The sequence below is a fragment of the Vombatus ursinus genome, unplaced genomic scaffold (genome assembly GCF_900497805.2).
Source record: "Vombatus ursinus unplaced genomic scaffold, bare-nosed wombat genome assembly UNPS02014779.1, whole genome shotgun sequence".
Lineage (NCBI taxonomy): Eukaryota > Metazoa > Chordata > Mammalia > Diprotodontia > Vombatidae > Vombatus > Vombatus ursinus.
This window is the reverse complement of record NW_020954557.1, coordinates 45,526,712-45,547,399: the sequence shown is the minus strand read 5'-3', so window position 1 is coordinate 45,547,399 and position 20,688 is coordinate 45,526,712. Positions and strand designations below refer to the sequence as shown.

The 20,688-nt window shown below is 38.4% G+C and overlaps 1 long non-coding RNA gene across 3 annotated transcripts in view; it reads right to left on the bottom strand.

The window, feature by feature from the left end:
* Positions 1 to 20,688, bottom strand: part of LOC114045651 — a 95,038-nt gene that overhangs the window by 65,240 nt on the left and 9,110 nt on the right. For 2 of the 3 annotated variants that reach the window (XR_003569413.1, XR_003569410.1), the window contains exon 2: positions 12,255 to 12,441. The exons of the other annotated variant lie outside the window; for it this stretch is intronic. This is a non-coding gene — a long non-coding RNA (uncharacterized LOC114045651). The remainder of the gene's footprint in view (positions 1 to 12,254; positions 12,442 to 20,688) is intronic. 3 annotated transcript variants of the gene reach the window in all.

The window sequence follows — 20,688 nt, the reverse complement described above, 5'->3', positions numbered from 1 at the left end:
ACTAAAGGCAGATCCTATCCTTTTTTTTGTTTTTATTTTTGTCTCTTACACAGTGCCTAGCCCATAACAGGTGCTTAATAAATGCTTGTCAAATGGAATGAATCCAGTTCTGAACTGGGTCTTCCGGCTTCTCCTGGGAGTCACCAAACTGTGGGAATGGATTCCTTCCTTTCACTCACTCCTCCTTTTTTACCCTCTTCTCTTTCTTCTTTCCTCCCTTCTCATTACTCTCCCATTTATCCCTCTTGCCTTTTTATTCTTTCCCACTATCTTCTCTTTCATCTTCAGTCCAACCCCATCCCCCTCCCACCTCCCAACCCACAGTCATGGATTTGAAATATGATCACTTTAGCCAAACCCAGTGTTAGTTTTGGATCCAACTCTTGCTATATATCAACAAATCCTTTAGCCTGAAAGTAGCCATATACTACCCCTTTGGAGGAAGAAATACTAGTACTTAACTGTTCACCTAACTCTTCCTTGGGCCTTGTTAGGGGGTGGAGGGAATCAGGGTACTTATATTGCTCTTGCTGGCTGACTGCCTGGGGAAATATGCTCCAATGTGCACTAGGGTGGCTAGGCAAAGGAAGAAATGGGAAGAAGAGTCTTTTTAAAGGTCAGAAGCAGACATATGATCAGAGGGATCAGAATTGGGCACAGGAAAGTGTCTCTGCCCTTCCTCCCCTGACTCTTGGTAGAGGAGTGGGGGTGGGGTAAATTGGGGAAAGGTTGAGAAAGAAGACAGCTAGAAACCATTAGCAGCAAAGCCACTGGCTTACATTAGACAGGGTAAAAGACTTTCGTTTGCAAAGATATTTTTTAAATCTTTCCCCCACAAAATTGTAATCATTCAAGCCCTATTATCCATACTACTCACTTGATAATGCTTATTTACTGAAGCATATTTATCTTTTTAAGTTAGTTTTTTTTTCATCTTCCCAAATAAGTTTTAAGCTCCTTGAGGGTAGGAATTGAATCTTGAACTTTGTATCCTTTTCCAGCCCTCAGTGCTAAGGATAGTGCTAGGTATATAACAGCACAATCTCTGGCACATAGTAGGTCTTCAGTAAATGCTTGTTGATTGATTGCTCCTAGATGCTCAATAGATGTTTGGGTACTTATCGCAGTGCTTTGTATTTATACTGTCCAATTTTGATGTCCCTCATTGCCTCTCAATGATCCTATTTCCCTTAGTTCTGCCCTCTGGGTCCAATTCTTCTTTCATAAAATGACTTTTCAAATACTTGAAGAGGGTTGTCATATCCTCTCTGTTTTTTTTCCCCCTCCAGGCTAAACATCCCAAGTTCATCCAACAGATTCTCATATGGCCTAGTTTCCACTCCCCTCATCATCCTGGTTGCCTTCTTGATTTGTTCAAGCTTCTCAGTGTTCTTCCTAAAACATGGTTCTAAGAACTGAACCAAATACTCCAGAGATGGTCTGACCAAGGCAGAATACAGGAATGGTGACTTACCTCTTTTCTCATTCTGGACTCTATGCTTCTGTTAATATGTGGAAAGATTGCATTAGTTTGTCTAATATATGAGACTGTTGAGCTTGTGGTCTGCTGAAAGCTATAGGTTATTTTTTTCTCCCATGTAATCTATATTCTAGCCATGTTGCTCATATCCTGTACTTATTTGTATAGCTATATTTATTGAACCACACAGAGAGCTTCATATTTTATCACTAGAGTAGCCCCATCCAGACTGAGTGGGCTTGAGGCACTTTCCTAAAGGACAGCTTCATGCTGCATGCAATGTATGCAGAGCAGGATATTACTCCTGACTGGCTGAGAGAATGCTGAACATGACACTGTGCACACATGAAAGGGATTTACACAATTGGTTCCAGAGACTCTTGAGAGAGATACATGAAGAAAGGAATTCCAGGGAAGTGGTAGAGAGAGACAGATTTCTGAATGTCAGACTGGAGACTTCCAAGTTGAAGATATCTATGGCAGCTCGTTCTATCATGTTTCTGTTCTCCAGGGCCTATAATTCTAGAGTCTTCTAAGAGAGGACCTCCCTGGATAAGATCATTCTCTCTGTTCTAGTTTGAGCTAAACTGTGATCTTGCTCTGAGTTGAATAGTTCATTCATTCTTGTGTATTATAATACATAAACTTCTTTAATTTCTGATGGTGTTTTGCTCGGACAAATGGGTTTACTCAATTTTCCTATTTATGATGGTCTTTTGTATAATTAACATTTGTTGAGGAGGCTCTAAGCTGGTGAGTGTAAGCTAAGAACTACTCTTCCCTTGAAGAGCATTCAAGAGGGAGCTTTCCTTCTAAACCCAGGTTCATGAGCCACCCACAAACCACATTTATGTAATTAGAAAACCCATACACATATCTGAAACTACTATCACCTTGGTGCATTTAACCCCCTTATTCTGACTTGTTAAGATTTTGTGTGGATCCAGATTCTGGTATCTAACATGCTAGCTATCCCTTGCAGTTTTGTGGCATTCACAAATTTGATAAATACATCATTTATGCTTTCATCTAAGCCATTGATAAAAATGTTGAGAACAGGGCCAAGGACAGAGCTTGTGGCATTCTGCCAGAAACCTCCCTCCAAGCTGACATTGATCTATTAATAATTTTTATGGGGGTAATAATAGCTACAGTACCTACCTCACAGGGTTATTACAAGGACCAGATGAGATAATGTTTGTACAGCAACAGACATTACATAGAACTTGCAAACCATAAAGTTTTATATAAATGTCAACTATTATTTTCACCACTCAATGGAAACACTATTCATAACATCAGATGGTTGGCTCATAGATTTAGAGCTGGATGGGACCTAAGAGATCTTCTAGGCTAACCATCATCATTTTACAGATGAGAAAACTGAAACTTGAAGAGGCTAAGTGACTTTTGTCCAAGGCATACAGGATATAAATGACAGAACTGGGATTTTAACCCAGATCCCTTGACTCCAAACTCGGTATTCTTTCACCATATTGTCTCTTCATTCCTCTGGTTCTGATTTCATCTAACTGTACTTTCCAGCCCTCATCTCTCTAACTTGTTCAAAAAGATATTGTGATAGACTGACGACTTGTACAGGTAGAACTAGGGTGTTTAGGGTTTTGCAAAATGTTGACTATTTGCCCAACAGAGAGAAATTTAACCCAGAGCAGAAAATGCAAATGGAGTCAATAGCAGTTATACTCCTCTAAGGAAGAAAGCAGGGGTACAGACTGGTAGAGAGGAGGAGCCAATGAGACTGGAGAATAGGAGGTGCCTCAATCAGTCCTCAGTCTCCATCTTTATTTCCACATGCCAAGTTCTATGCTACGCTCCCTAAGGGAGAAAAGAAAAGATTGTACCTGCATTCAGGGAGTTTACTCTGTTGTTAGGAAAACAGGTTGGTAGTGTGGTTCAGTAGAAAGAGCAATAAGTTTGGACTCCAGGAGAATGGTCTCAAATCCTGCCTCTGCCACTTACCTATGTGCTCTTGGGGAAGTGACTTAATCTCTGTGGGCCTCAATTTCCTTATCTGTAAGATGAAGGAGTTAGAATAGATGACTTATGGAGGTACCAACTCTAGATCTATGATCCTAATGAAAAGAACATAAGCCCCATAGGATGGACAAGCATGGATTTGTTGTTATCTGCATTAGTTCAAGGAAGAGCCATTTAATTCCTTGGTTAAGTTTATAATAGGGAAAAAAATTTTTAAAGCCTTTTTTTTAGTGTATCTAGTATTCACGACAAGCCTCAGCTGATTCTGGGCTTTAGCACTCCTGACATCATTCTTATAGGGCTTTCTTATTAATCTCTTTCCCCAATTTATGATATTGCAAGTGACAAATATTCTCATGCTAATTTCATAGTTGAGACAAATCCTCAAATAAGAGACAGAAGAATGAATGCAACCTCTTTACTTAAACTGTATTCTTTCCTTTCTTGATATCTGCTCTCCCACCTTTAGCAGAAAGAATGATTGAGAGAAATAGAATTCTTTCCTCATCCTTCATTCATTAAAACTCATCATTACAAAATAAACTTGAGTCCAGACAATTAACAAAAAGAATTTCATCTACCTCCAATACAAGATACAGGGCAAAGAAAACCTATTTTCATCAGAGAACTGAGGATGAGGTATAAATGAAAAGACTCTTCCCCCGCCCCCCAAGTGTAGCATCAATTGGGTTTTGAAATCTGCTAATCTGATGATGGCCCAGCCAGGTGTTACTATTATTGGATAAGGTCACCCTTGCAGTGGACAGTAACTGCTTAACAATAATGTCAGAAGCGACAAATATTTCTCAGGTGCCTGCTATGTTCCAGGTGCTCTGCTTGGGGCTGGAGTCAAAACCAAAAAACAGTTCCTGCCCCCAAGGAGTTTACATTCTCCTAGAACTAGAGAGTGACCAAAGAAAAATCATTTTGTGCTCTGGCTTTCCAAGGCAAAATCCCTCTTGGTATCACTAATTCATTATATCTGACACTTATATAGTGCTTTGCCTTGAGTTTTGCCAAAATGTTTTATATATTATTTGACCTTGAATTTAATTTACACAATTTAACACTTAGCTACAAACAATCTTTTATTTTTCTCTCATTTTACCATGTATATTCATCTTAGGGAAACAATGTGATTGAGCAAAATGAGCTGGGAACTTAGAGCAAGGAGATAAGAGTTTGAATACTACACCAAAGCTTAGGAGTATAGACTTTGAAGCCAGAAGGAGGGATCATCTGGTCTAATCCTCTCATGGATGAAAAGATTAAAGTTCAAAAAGGTTAATGGACTTACCCAAAAGCAACTCTCTGAGACTCAATCTTCTCATCTGTAAAATGTGATAATAACATTTGTAGCACCTACTTCACATGTTGTTGTGCAGAAGGCTCTTTGGAAACTTTAAAGTGCTATATGCAAATGAACTATTGTTATTGTTATTCCTAAAATAGGGATAAACATACTCACTATTTACTTGGGGTAATTGGGAGTACAGGAGAAGGCACTTTGTACATTCTAAAGTGCTCTATGAATGTAAGCTACTCTAGACTCCTTAAGGAGAAGGACAAGATCTTATACATATTTGTATCCTATACAAGTCCTAACTATACTGACCATGTGGGTCAATACGTGCTCCATAAATGAGCAATTGATTGTTCTTTTTCACCTCCTACTCCTACCATGGCTCAAAAAGTGTTGGTGGTTTTGTAATTATTGTTATGATTATTGTTATTAAACTTGCATGTGAATATATTTATTTTTTAATTATTAATCTTATTAGCTAGCATTTATATGTCACTTTATGACTTGCAAAGATACTTTGGTTCAACGAGGAAATAACATACATACTTAGGCATAAAAATCTATCTTACCCTGCAGGAAAGTAGGAGAGGAGGAGGATAAAAGAAGGGGGAGGGATTAGGACTGATAGAAGAGAGGGCAGAAGCAAAACACATTTGAGGAAGGACTGGGTGGGAAGTAGGATGGAAGAATATACAGTTAGCAATCATAACTGTGAAAAAATTTACATCAGGTTTCTCTGATAAAGGCCTCATTTCTCAAATATATAGAGAACTGAGACAAATTTATATATATAAAAAAAAGAGAAATTCCTCAATTGAGAAGTGGTCAAAGGATATGAATAGGCAGTTTTCAGATGAAGTAATCAAAGGTATCTATAGGCATATAAAAATGCTCTAAATCACTACTGATTGGAGAAATGCAAATTAAAACAATTCTGAGGTACCACCTCACACCTATCAGATTGGCTAATATGACAGAAAAGGAAGATGACAAATGTTGGAGGAGATGTGGGAAAATTGAGGCACTAATGCATTGTTGGTGGAGTTATGAACTGATTCAACCATTTTGTAGAGCAATTTGGAACTATGCCCAAAGGGCTACAAAACCATAAAAACCAAAACCATAAAACTATAAAACCAAAAAAGGGTATGACCTTTGATCCAGTAATACCACTACTAGGTCTGTATCCCAAAGAGATAAAAAACCAAAAGGAAAAGGACCTAGAGGTACAAAAATATTTATAGCAACTCTTTTCTGGTGGCAAAGAATTGGAAATTGAAGGGATGCCCATAAATTGAGGAATTGCTGACAAGTTATGGTATATGATTGTGATAGAATACTATTGTACTGTAAGAAATGATGAACAGGATGGTTTCAGAAAAACTTGGAAAGACTTACATGAACTGATGCAAAGTGAAATGAAAAGAACCAGAAGAACATTGTACACAGTAACAGCAATAATGTAAAGACAATCAACTATGAATGATTTAGCTATTCTCAGCAATACAATGATCCAAGACAATTCTGAAGAACTTATGATGAAAAATGCTATACATCCCCAGAGAAAGAACTGATAAAGTCTGAATGAAGATTGTAGCATATGTTTTTACTTTATTTCTCTTTATTTTTTTTGGTCTGTGTTTTCTTTCATAATATGACTAATATGGAAGTGTTTTGCATGGATGTATTTGTATAACCTATATCAAACTGCTTGCTTTCTCAATAAGGGGGAAGGGAAGGGAGGGAGAGAATTTGGAACTCAAAATTTTTAAAAATGAATGTTAAAAATTGTTTTTATATATAACTGGGGGAAAATAAAATACTAAATAAAATTTTTAAAAAAGACTGGCAAAGATAATATATGATATCATTAAGTAGGCAAGTGCTATTATTATTTTTACAGATGAGGCTGAGAGAAGTTAAGTGACTTGCCCAGAGTCACCCAGCTAAGTAGTATCTGTGTCAGGATTTGAACTCAGATTTTCCTGAGCCCAAGTCCAGGGGACTATGCACTGTACTACCAAGCTGCCTTTAATACCTACCTGTAAGGCACTGAGCATTCCACCTAAAGACTTTGCCTCTTTCAATTAGTATGAAAATGTGTGTCACCACAAGTTTGACAAACTGGGGAAAGAGGGATTAATAAGAAAATCTTATAAGAATGATGTCAGGAGTGGCCAAGCCAAACTGAAGCTTAGGGTGAATGCTAAAAACATAACATAGAGGCTTAAAAATGATTTTAAATTATGAATTTAATAACCAACAAACAACACAAAATAACTAAATGATTACTCCCTGCACCAATGTAGAGAACAACCCCATCCATGCTTCTCCATACTATGAGACTCTTGTTCTTTTCATAGGATTATAGATGTCATTAGATAGAACTTCTAGCTCCAGAAAAGTTTCCTAGCTAGATATACCAGCTAAGAAGAGGGACTTCTTAAGACATTATATTAATTGCTCATAGCAATTCTTGAGAAAGCCAGTTTTTTTGAATAAAGGACTCTAGAGAAACCCAAAGAGTGTTGCATTAACAATACTAAGGTATCCATTATTTCATGACAGCTAAACAAGGGAAGTGATTAGCTTTACTTCCTTTAAAAAAAAAAAAAGGAAGGGTTAAATCCAGTGTTCTTCATCCCTCAAGGATCAAAGGTATTTAATCCAGGTATGCATATACTTAATCAAGCTGTGGACAGCACCCTTGGGGGTGTAATTGTGAAGAAAAATAATGATAATAGTAATGCCTAGCATTTGTATAAGCAGAGTTTTCAAAGGGTTTCCCCTGTGCATAATCTCTTCAGATTCTCATTACAACCCTGTATAAAGAAAATTAGTATCTATTTTAATTCAATTCAATGAGCATTTAATAAATTCCTACTCTATGTTTGGCAGTAATGCCTACTATGTGTCAGGCATGATGTGAGGCTGCTAGGGCTACTTAGACAAAAACTTTTAGGAACTCAAAACCTAAAAGCAACATAAACAAATATGTACTGAATATTCATAGGGCAGAATACAAACACAAAATGATGTAGTACTTACATGTATTGTTTATTACAAATGTAAAGTGATACCAGAAAATGAGGGTGAAGGCTTAATAAGGCCACTGGTCTTATTTGTACGGGTCTTTGCCTCTATATTCTTCACCTCTCCCTTTTAGTTTTGCCTTTACCTCCTATGCTCTAATTTGTTTTTATTTTCTTTTTAATCTCTAAATCTCTTGCCTTTTACTTTCTTCACAGCAACACATGTCCTGGTGAAACAAAGCAGAGTTTGTTCTGGTAATGTCTGCCTCTGGAATTCAGAAGCCTCAACATCACATCCATGGGCAACGGGCCTGCAAGAAAACCATGAAAACCACCCTCCATTTGGAAGGAGCTGTCAGTGTTGCCAGAAAGCTCATGTGCTGACAACACTCCAGGAATGGGTGATTATATGTGACCTTAATAGATATGACGGCTGCAAAAGGCATGTCCCTGTATCTATTCCTTCCTTGATTCTCACATTTCATCTAGTGTGAGATCCAGAGATGCTAACTCTAAGAGAGCCCATAGATTGTTTGAAGAATATTTTCACTGGCGACCTTTCCTCCTTAATTTCCTCCCATCACCTCAATGTTTATTAACATCACATAATGTGGTGAAATACTTGGTCAGCTAAGAATGAAGTCAACTTGCATGAATTGCTGAGTGAGAGGAGAATTCAGCCATCCAAAGAGCTCAATTATTTTTTGCTCTTTTCCCATACCCAGAAGACATTTTATCTTTTTCCTCATTTTTACATCTTATACATCTTTTATGATTTCCTAAATATAGATATGTTACAACCTCAATGGAGAGATCATCTGTTGAAGCTTGAGGGATACACACAATGTGCCCAGCAGGCAAATCGCAAAACAAAACAGAGAGTATGCTCAGCACTTTTCCTATGGCTCCACAAAAGAGCCAAAATAAGACTCCTGGAAACATGGGTTGAGTAATCAAGTCCTTTTCCTGGATGTACAAGAGAACAGTTTGGGAAGATAATATATTCAGCTCGTGTCATTGAACAGTTGTCTAGAGAGGAAAAGGAAGGACTAGGGGAAAGAAAGGAGTGTGGCCTCCTTTTGCACCTGCAATGACTTGTAAGCATAACATCTTACTCCCAGGCAGCCACTTGTCCTGAATTCTCAGGGCCCACTGAATTCTCACTCGTGGCCCTACAATTAACTAATTGTGAATGGATTTTTTTTTTTCAGGAAGGAAGGGAGAGAGGGTGAGGGATTGGTTGGTTGGTTTGGAAAAGATTCTTATAGTCAAGAGCTGCAACTAGTAATTTTGGTCCTGGGTACAAATGTCACAAGGTACAGTCAAGGTACACTCAAATAGTAGGAAATGTACCCTCAAATCAATTTCTTGAGTCAAACGTATTTGGAGGAGGTGAAGAGACTCCATGACACAAAACCCTGAAGCAAGAGAGTACGAATGACCCTGGGACAGCAGCTCTGCGGGAGTGGAGATTTCACTGTTAGGGTTGGGGTAGGATAGGTTGAGGCAGGAAAAGAGCTCCTGGAGAGAGGGAATGAGAGTATAACATGGTGTGTGGTATTCTATTTTAAGCTAATTAATCTTGCTAACTAGGTGCTAAGTTCAGTTGTTTCTACACCCACTGAAGGATTGTAAGCAGGAGTGTTGTTAGGCTCAAATGAAATAATGAATATAAAGTACTTTGCAAGCCTTAAAGCAATGCCAGTTGTTTAATTATTATTGTTATTATTATTATTATCCTCCAGTTGCCAAGCCTCCAGTCTGATGATGACTTAATTTTCTGAGCCTTCCTACTGCAATTTTGCTGGGTTCAAGCAATGTTTATAGAGCAATTCAAGGGTATGCTGGTAAATGTTTAACAACCAGTCTCTCCAAAAAATTTATTTTGCATCAATACTTCCTTATGTTAGCAATCAACCAAACAAGTCCTGATTCATAGCAATTGCTTGAGGTATAAATGCCCACACTGAACATTTAACAATTGGCTATTAAAAGTAGGTTAGAGCCATCTGAGCACACCCTTGATTGTAAGTGTCCTTTCAGTTTCAGTGCCCTGGGACAAGAACCCATTTACTCCTCTCTAATTATGGCTCTTTTGGAGACATTTATCTTAGTTATTTACTTGTCAATTTGAGTTTTCAGTAGACGGGAACTTTTGAGAATTATTTTATTTGGTGAAATTTATTCTGTTTATTATGGAATAGTGGATAGAGAGCTGGTCTCAAGGCCACATAGACATGAATTCAAGATCTGATCCTTGAAAAATACTGACTGCGTGACCCCAAGCAAGTCCTTTTCACTGCTTTAGGCGTAAGAGCAGGGCTCCATTGAGTAAAACTAACAAGTCACTCCATCTCTGTTCAAAGGGTCAAAATGATACCTTAATTAGTCGAGAACTAAGAAAACTGTAGTGATGAGAATCAGTCAATTAAGCACCTACTGTGTGTTAGGCTCTGTGCTTAGTGCCAGGGCACACAGAAGGGCAAAAGATAGCCCCTGCTCTCCAAGAGCTCACATTTTCATGGGGACAGACAACGTGCAAGACTTCTTGAAGATGGGATACAGATGGGACTTGAAAGAAGTCCAGAAAGCCAGGTGGTAGCGATGAAGAGGGACAGAATTCCAGGGACAGGGAATATCCAGTGAAAATGCCTGGAGTAGCTTGTGTGTGTGACAGCAAGGAGGCCAGTGTCATCTGTTCATGGAGTGTGCCGGGCCAAGTAAAGTGAAAGAAAATTTGAAAGATTGGGGGAGGGGGCAGGTTATGAAAGACCTTGAATGTCAAACAAGATTTTATGTTTGATCTGGAAGATGACAGGGAGTCACTGAAATTTATTGCTGGGAGACCTGGGGGAGGGAAGGATCACATGGTCAGATAAGCACTTTAGAGAAATCACTTTTACAGAAAGAAAAATTTGAATTGCCTGGTGGATATCAAGCCAGTTCAAAACCAAGAGAATTTGTAAGTCTGGCAGCAGACTGGATAAAGGATTCTATTTAAATCCCTGAGTAAGAACTGACTAGGAAGGGAGGAGCACAGTCCTAGGTCTCAACCTTGGTCCTAGTCTCTCTCCTCTCATTACAAAGTCCAACACAAAGGCTACAGCATATCTCTGGGGATCATCTTGAGGACCCCAGCAAAAGGAATTTCAGGAGTTATGAGTTACCTCTTTCCTCTAAGTCTGAGCCCACTTTCTACTGGACTCTGTATATACTTGAGGGAGAATGTGTAACAGATATTGGGGGAAGCGGCATTTTGAACATTCCCCTGCTCTTTCTACAAGCTTTTTAGGTCTGACTAATTGATATCAACTAACGATCCCCGTAGGAAGCACATTTGTGGGGACTCATGATCTCTATATAGCCTTAGAAAAGATTCACCCCAATTCTTCAGGACTAACCACTGACTCTGGGACCCAATTTGTCCATGCAAATGGGAGTTAATATAGTTGTCCCAAAGTATGTGCCACATAAGCAACCTTCTAAGACTATAAGTTACAGAGAAGATGCCAACCTATACTGCTCATCCAAGAGTTCCTTATACTTATGATAATTCCTACAATAAATGTTAGTTGATTGACTGATCTAGGAAATCCCAGGTCCAGTCCCTATTCTTATCCCTATCACAGCTTAACCATTATACATGATTATTATAACCATAACAATCATTATGGCCATTATACACATGGTAGCTACAGATGTACTAAAGTCTACTTTAGGAAAGGTCATATTTCTGTGTTGACTCCTCCAATACTAATTTAAATTGGAGTAGGACAACATGTGGAATGAATCAATCTTTCTTCACTCAGAATATATGTTGTTTTAGTGTGTCCAGATGATTCTTGATATTATTTTTACCCATTTCCTTAGGGGTTAAGACTCTCTGACAAACTAAGCCTTCCTGAAAAAGAAGGGATTTTTTCAGGAAAGAGGATAAACATGCTTCATAAATCTTTCATCTTTTTAATACTATTGAAAAACACATATGGTGTTTGATAGAATCAGAAAAAACTCTCCACAAAATCCAACTCTATTGTCCAGCTAATTATACACTCCCAGTATATAAATGCTGACTCTGGTTTTTGCTTATCCCCACCCTGTGTATTAAGGATCAGATGTGTTCACACTTAGTCCAGAGTTACAGAACTTCAGAGATGAAAGGACTCATAGATCATTGAATGCAACATTAACTAGGGAGTTAATGGAATTTCATTGCAAAATGGTGCGAAAGGTTGCCCCTATTCAATCTGTAAGCCTTTGTTCATGCCAGGAACACTTACCATCATTCCCAGTTATCTGAAATCTTTGAAAGACAGAAGATGAGTACTCAATTGGCAATTTCATTGGCATAGAGAACTCTTATCTGAGGAAACAGGTTGGAATCTTCTCTTTAACTTACAATCTTAGACACTTAACTAGGACAATGAGAGTAACTTACACAGTATGATAGAGGATGCCTCAGAAGCAAGTCTTAAAGCTGGGTCTTCATGACTTCATGGTATGTCTACTATGACACTCTTCCTTTCAGACTTCAGAACTGATTGAAGTCCTTCAAAGTTCTACTCAAATTCCATGTTCTTTATGAAGCATTCCCTGATCTGGGAAGTCACAAAGGAATCTCCTGTCTTTTTAAAAAAAATTTTATTTTCAATTCAAGGAACAAAACAAGCATTTCCATAACACAGTACAATAAAAAAAGATGATTGCACATGAAACTGCAAATCTACCATGTACAACTTGCTATTCTTTCCAAATATAAAGAAAGTCATCACATAAGTTTCTTTTTTTCCTTTTTGTCTTTTCTTACCTTCCTCCCCCCTCTACCCTAGAGATGGCTACCATTAGACACAAATAGGTGTGTGTGTGTGTGTGTGTGTGTGTGTATATGTATATATATGTAAAATTATTCTATACATACTTCTACTTATCAGTTGTTTCTTTGGATGCAGATAGTGTCTCTCTTCACATGTCCTTTATTTTTAATTTGTGCATTTATAACAGTCAAAATGACTTAGTTGTTCAAAGTCATTCTTAAAACAACATTGCTATTACTATATACAATGTTCTCTTGATTCTGCTCACCTCACTCTTCACCATTTTGTGCAAGCCTTTCCATGCCTTTCTAAGATCAATAAGCACTTCATTTCTTATAACACAGTAGTATTCCATCACAACCATACACCTGCCTTTTTGCTCATGCTCTGTTACATAGTACTTTGCTCATATCATGTTTGGATTTATATTATATTTGATTGTGTTTCTTATTGCCAACTAGGTAGAAAGGCTATGAGAGTAGGATTCTTCTTTATTTATCTTTATATCTTACCCAGAGTTTACTACATGCTCTACATCAGAGGTTCTTAACCTGTGGTCTATGAATTTGTATTTGTCTTTTTTTTAATACTTTGCTAACTATTTCAATATCATTGGTTTCTTTTTTAATCCTATATATTTTCTAGGATGCATTTGAAAAGATCAATCTGAGGAGGGGTCCCTAGGCTTCACTACACTGCCAGAGGGGTTCATGACACATACAAAAATGGTTAAGAACCCTTGCTCTACACATAGTAGGGACCTAAGAAATGCTTGTTCAATTGACAAAGTAAAGTAACAACAATAGAGAACAAACTTATAATTAGAAAGCATGTATTCATCTCAGGAAGAACAACCATTTCTTCATTCTTTGGGAGAGAGGCAGCATTGAATAGCAGATAAGAATTTAGGAGTTTGAGACAAGAAGATCTGGTTTTGAATACTGACCTCTAACATTTCTTAGGTGCGTGACTTTAAACAAATCATTGAAAACCCCTCAGCCTCAGTTTCCTTCTCTTTGAAATGGGAATAATATCTAAAATACCTACTTCAGAGGACAATGAATTAAAATGTGCCAAATAAAGGCCTCTTTCTTCTAGAATCACTGATCAAAATAACATTTTTGTGAAAGCTTTCTAAGTTCTCAAAATGACTGCAACTGATTGGGACAGAAGTGGTACTAGGAGAGGAGTTTCACAAAAGGTCAGACTTGTTCCTCTTTTTGCCTCATTATTTCTGTTGCAGCCTTTACCTAGGCCTCTTGGTAGTATGAGAGTTGTTCTCTCTCTCCCCCATCTCTCTTCAGTTAATATCTCTCTCTCTCTCTCTCTCTCTCTCTCTCTCTCTCTCTTTCTCTCTGTCTCTCTTTTTTTCCTCATCCTTCCCTCTTTCTCTGAAGATCTCTTTTTTCCTACCCATATTCCACACTTCACCAAGGGAAACAAAAAAGAGTGTTTGTTGAGGTAGGCCCTTTGTATGACCTCTCAGATGATAAGGGACCCAGGGCTGTTAGATAATCTGAGCAGGAACAAAGCCTCCAAGATTATGTCATGATCTTGGAGAAATGAGTTGAGACCCCAACTTTCTGCCTTCAGGCTTCTCAGAAGTCTTTGCAAAAGGTAGTACAAGAATGGACTGTGTGAGATGCAATTGTATAACATCAGTTGGAAGAGAGGGCTGAAAGATTTTATTTGGAAAGTAAATCTTGGAATCTGGGTACCTGGAATGGGAGATAGCAGTAAGTTAGCCAGTGAAAAAACATTGATTAAGTGCCTACTATGTGCCCAGAACTGTGCTGGGACCCATTTTCCAGCAGGAAAGATAGGTCCCTCAGTTACAACAATCCCCCAGCTCCCTCAGTTTCTCTTTTGGAAGGGAAAGCAGACTTTCCCCTCCCCACCTTTGAATCCACACTCCTTGGATCTTGAATTGCTATGGTAACTCCCTTTTTGTTTGAGTGTCTCCTTAGAATTTAGCTAGAGACAGTTGATTACATGGCCCACCAAAAATGGAGTGCTCTGAACTACTATCTGGAAGAGCTATGGTGTCCTGTCTCTGTTTTTATGATAAGAGAATGATATGGTCTATGGTTTATGATATGGTCTATGAATTTAAAATCTCTTTGGAGCTATTCTGGGAACTATCCCCTGACTTCCTTTCAATCCAGAGGAAAGACCCTGGATGTTAGCATGGATGGCTAATGTCTTTTCTCCTGAAAGAAGGAAGAAAAAGAAGCTGAGGGACAAACTTACCTGCTTGCCAGGAGCTAAGACAAAGAATGTTTTTGTATTTATAATATATTGATTGATTGATAATGAAAATTTACACCTTTGATGCCTCCGTTTTTGGTCTAGTTTACTTATTACTAGTTGACTTGATATGGGGAAATGAGGCTATAAATTGCAGCCAGAATCTTTAGGGAAGGTAACAGGCAGTGACTTTGAATTGCAATTGCCCTCTCTCAAAAAGCTATTGCACTTCTTTGTTGTGAGAAATGGGAAGAAAATATCAATGCTGGCTTTGGGGAATTTTTTTTTTCTAAATATGGAGCTATCTTTCTGTGGTGGCAAAGAACTGGAAACTAAGGGAGTGTCCATCAAATAGGGAATAGTTGAACAAATTATGGTATATAGATGTGATGGAATACTATTATATGCTGTAAGCAATGATGAAAGGGAAGGTTTCAGAGAAAACTGGGAAGAGTTGTATGAACTGATGGAGAGTGAAGTGAGCAGAACCAGGAGAACAATTTATACAGTGACAATAATACTGTATAGACAAACAGCTTTGAAAGACTTAAGAACTCTTATTAATACAATGTCCAATTGTGATGTCCAAAGGGATTCATGATATAATTAAGTATGTTATCCTCCTTCTGACAGAGAAGAGATAGATAAGATTGAGATTGAGATCTTCTGGGATGGTATGACCAATATAGAAATTTGTCTATACATATTTGTTTCACTATACATATTTGTTATAAGGGTTTTGTTTTTATTTGGTAGCATTGGAAATGGGAGGGGGAGAAGGTGGATTTTTTTTAGTTGAAAAAAATTAAAGAAACACAGGTCTAGAATAAACCTAAAGAGACTATGTCCTAGAGGTTTGGATCATTTCATTTTTGGAACTTTTGCCCTGGAGTTCAGCTGTCATGCTCTGATACTACCTTTCTCCACCCATTATTTCAGGAAAGCCCTAGTCATTCCTTTCTTTGCTCTGCCCTCCCTGGCAATCTTCTGGACAGCTAAATACCCTTTCCAATCCATCCTTCTCTCTCCCCATACACATGCACACTTCCAGTTCTGAAACTATGAATCAACCCTGCCATTATTCCTGGAAGCGGGTAATCTATTCCTCTATAACCCCACTCCCCATTCCAGTAACTTTAGAGATCAAAGTGCCCTTCCCTGGTTTCCTCTTGCCATCATCCACTGTCTCTCCATATTAGAATACAAACTCCTTAAGAACAGGAACAATCTTAGCTTTTATATTTGTATCCCCCAGCCTTAGCACAGTGACTTTTTCATTCATTCATTCATTCATTCATGGCTGGTGACTTTACACAGCCCTCCCTCACTCAAATCCAATTCAGTTGCATGTCATGGCATCACCTCCCTGATGTCATGCTCCTCTTCAAGAATGAAGGACCAACAACAACAACAACATTTATGGCATATACGTTATATTTTCAGATGATGGGACAGAATTCAAAAAGGCTACAACATTTGGCTGAATGGAAAAGATGAAATATAATTTGGATAAATGTAAATTCTTATGCTTGGGTTCAGAAAGTCACTGTCACAAGTATAAGGGGGAGTCCTATCCAGATAGATGCTTATTTGAAAAAGATCTTGGAGTCATAGTAAAATGTAAATTCAATGCCAGTCAATAGTGCAATATGGAAGTCAAAAAAGCAAATATAATCTTAAGCTGTATAAATAGAAGCAAGAATGAAGACATGCTTGTTCAGATCACAGGTGGGGTATTGGATTCAGTTCTGGGTGCCATAGCTTAGGAAGGACACTAATAAACTAGTGAGTATCCAAAGGAAAGCAACCAGAGTGGTCAGTCAGGTTTTGGGATTCAGGTCACTTGAATACAGGCTAAAGGAACTTGGAATGTTTAATCTTGAGGAGACTTAGAGCCGACATGATAAGTATTAAGTATTTAAGCACTGTCATGCTGAAGAGGGGCTATGCTTATTTTGCTTTTCCAGAGGGCAGAGCTTGGAGCAGTAGAAGGAAACTTCAGGGAGACTGGAATAAATTCCCAACAAGTAAGAGTTTTTGAGAGTGGAAGGACCTTAAAAGGTAGTGGTTCCCCTTCACTAGAGTTTTCAAACAAAGGATGGATGATAACCTTCCAGGTATGTTAATAAAGAGGATTCTTGCTCAAGTATGGGTTGGACTCAATAGCTTCTAAAGTCTTCAGTGGGGACAACATGGCATCCTGTGAGAATGGATGATGTTTCCTGGGGCTGTGAGTGTAGAGAGAGAAGAAAGCTCATGAAAGAGCTTTGGGGAACATCCACACTTTGGGTATATGAGCTAGATCAACCATGGGTGAAATGACAAAACTGGACTCCCAAAGAGGCAGACTTCAGAGGCACAGCAATCCCACCAGAATCCAGACAAATATTAGTCCTTGCCTAAAGAAGCCAGCTAAGTATGTTTCTTCTTTCACAAAATGAGGATGATACAAGTAATGTCTTTGTTTCAGAGTTATAATGAGGATCCTGTAACCCCTTCTTTATTAGGTTGCTCTGAAGATTAAGGCAATATATATACATATATTTATATATAAATATTTACTATATAATTTATATATTACAATATTATGTATTTATATATAAATATTTATATTATATTATAAATACATAGTGTGTATGCATATATATGCATGTATGTATATAACCTTGTTACTTTAAAATACCATAAGGGACTGCAAGTTCCTTAAGGGCAGGGGCTATTTGGTTCTTATCTTGTCCCAACCTCTCGCTCAGTGCCTGAGTTCATAGTATATGCTTAACAAACGCTTGTTAAATAAATAAGTGAATAAAAATGTCAACTATTATTATTAAAGGCAATTCCAAAATCCATTTGTTATCCACCTTGCACTTGGCTGGGGGTGGGGGAGACGTGCTCTCATGGGATATTGATCATGTACTGACATACTACCATAATTTAACATCATTAGCATTAGCACATTATTAAACAAACTTTCCCCACCCCCACTCCTCACTTATAGGTTCTTTTGGGTAAACACAAGTCTCCCAGAATGTCAATGCATTAAAAAATATATAATTGCCAAGTAGACCAGGATACTTATATGGTCTAGTCAGTGCTAACTGGCCCCATAAGGTTGTTTTACTTAATGCCCTATTTTCATGGCTCTAACTCATTTAGTCAGGATATATCTCTGTTTATGAAAGATTCTTGCTGGTTCCTTTAGGAAGCAATAAAGTTGGCCTAGAGAATACTTTGGATGACTTCAAGATCCTCAGTGGGCTGCTGGGTATTTTCTAGGATTATGCTATAAACAGTAAGGGAAGAGGAAAGAAGGGAAACCACTTTTAGAAAGGGAAAAAAATGGTATGTGCTTAGCTCAGAAAAACACCCTGGCGCCTGCTCTGTCAGGACACTTGGTTCTTTCTGTATGAAAGAGTGCTCAAATTTCCAGGAGGGCTGAAAGCTATGGCTCACTGTTTACATCCTTTGTCTGTAGCAGTCTCATGGTATACAGTGCAGCCTTATTTTCCTTGTCTCCTTCTTAAATCAACCATAAATCATTCTCCATGCTGAGCTTTCCACAAAAATTCCCTGTGGTTTCTTTCTGTCTCTCACTCCCAACTATCACATTGTGTCTCCCATTGGCAATAATGGGAGCATCTGTTCCCCATACCAGCACTATGTGCGAATACTTCGAGACCGCGTCCTTGATTACTCCTCAAAAGTTCAACTTCTGTTTTCATAGAGCCAAAACACATACTACATTATCCAGTTTAAATAGTTTCCAATCCTCATCTGGGCAACTGGCTTCTTCATTTCCACCCATTACTCATATCATTTTTTAAAATTACACTTCAGCCTTTCCTTTGAATTCACAGTATACATGATTCATTCCATTCTGATTGGGTGGTGACTTAGTCCTTTGGAGCTGTGATTTGCAGTTCCCTTAGGATGACTTTCATCAATGATGCTATGAACTTTTAAGAGACTCCTTCCTGCCCAAGGGCAGCATTTTTCTTGGAGTAAATCAGTATAGTTCTAAGTCTACCACAGTTCTGAAAGCCTTCAGTTACCTATCACATCTACAAAGCCAATCAGTCTTACAGGTAAGTTTCCATAGTTGGTAGGATCTTGGTTCCCCTAGGATCTTGGTATTCTTGTGTTTGCTTTTTTTTTTTCTCTCACCTCTTTTGAATGGCTCAACCAGACAATATTGTATCAGTGCTGGAATTATCATGCCAAGCAATGACCATCCACTGTGTGTACCATGCTATTTTAGTGGAAAGGTCATACTTGAAGTCAAAAAACCTGGGCTGGAATCCTGATTTGGCCAATTACTAGTCATGTAATTCTGGGAAAGGCACTTAACCTCTTGGTCTGTTTTCTTATCTGTAAAATAGGGATAATAATCTTGACACAACCTACAACACTTTATGACACTGTTGTGAAGATTGTGGGATCTTAGATGTCTAGCTGAGAGTTTAGAGGACATCTCACCCAACGCCCTCCTTTGACAGATGAGTCAAATAGGCCCAGAAAATTTAAATGACTTGCCCAAGGTCCCACAGGGAGTCAGTAGGAGAGCTGGGATTTGAACCCAAGACCTCCAGCTCCAAATCCTATACTCTTTCTACTATACTTTGATGCCTCCCTAAATCATAATGTAACTGAGGCATCAAACATGCATCGATTTGCCCTTTCTGGTGGGTTACACAGACCATTCACTGATATTCCCTGTTTGGTTCCAGTCTATTAGGTGGAACTTTGGGGTCCAGCTTCCAAGTATGACCAAGGGACTTGTACTATGGGATAACAGAGTTCTATAATCGGCTGCTGAGCTGGAAGAACTGATAAGGGTTGGCAGAGCCGGAACTCAGTGGGTATACAATTAGAACAACTAGCCCCTCTTTTGTTCTCTCTGCAAGCCTACTTTGGGCTGCCCGCTAAGAGCTGCCTAAGGGAAGGGCAGATGCCCTGTTTCTTACCTGGTCTTGGTAGCTGTGAGCATGTGGCTAACTCTGTCTCTGTGTAGGATCTGTCCTGATTTTAAGTTTGGAAATATTAAAAAGTTGGTTCAGTTTGTTGGGTTTTGTGAATCAAGGCTAGTTTATATGTGATTTGTAATTGGTAGGTGTTTAACAAATGTCTATTGACTAAATGACTGTGAATTGTCAGGTTAAGATACACTGAAACTTAGCAGATTTAATTCTGCTATGTTGTTTGTTGAATTGTTTTTTGGTTGTTTCTGACTCATTGTGACCCCATTTGGGGTATTCTTGGCAAAGATACTGGAATGGTTTACCATTTCCTTCTCCAGCTTATTTTATAGATGAGGAAACCGAGGAAAACAGGGTTAAGTGACTTGCCTAGGGTCACACAGCTAATAAGTATCTGAGGCCAACTTTGAACTCATGATGATAAGTTTTTCTGACTCCAGGCCTAGCACTCTATCCACCACACCACCTAGCTGCCCCTTAATCCTGCTTACTATTGTTCTAAAGGAAGATAAACCTATGGCCAGTCATTTGAATCCTTTCTGGACATTTTCCCTTGATTCACATTCTGACAGGTGAACTTGAAGTTTTCTATAAAGATTGTTATTCCTTTTCCTGGTTTAAGGAGAATAAAGAAGTCAATAAATTCTCTGGATTGTGGGTGTGGGGGTAAGTAATCAACAAGATAACACCTGATTTAGTGAATGAATGTTTTGAAAATAAACAAACTGGGAGGAAGAAATTGTCAGCTTGAGGCCCAGACAATGAGCAAAGCTGTCTAGCTCCAATTCTAGCATGGAGGATCTAGCATCTAGGGTCTTTCACACTCGGTAGAAAA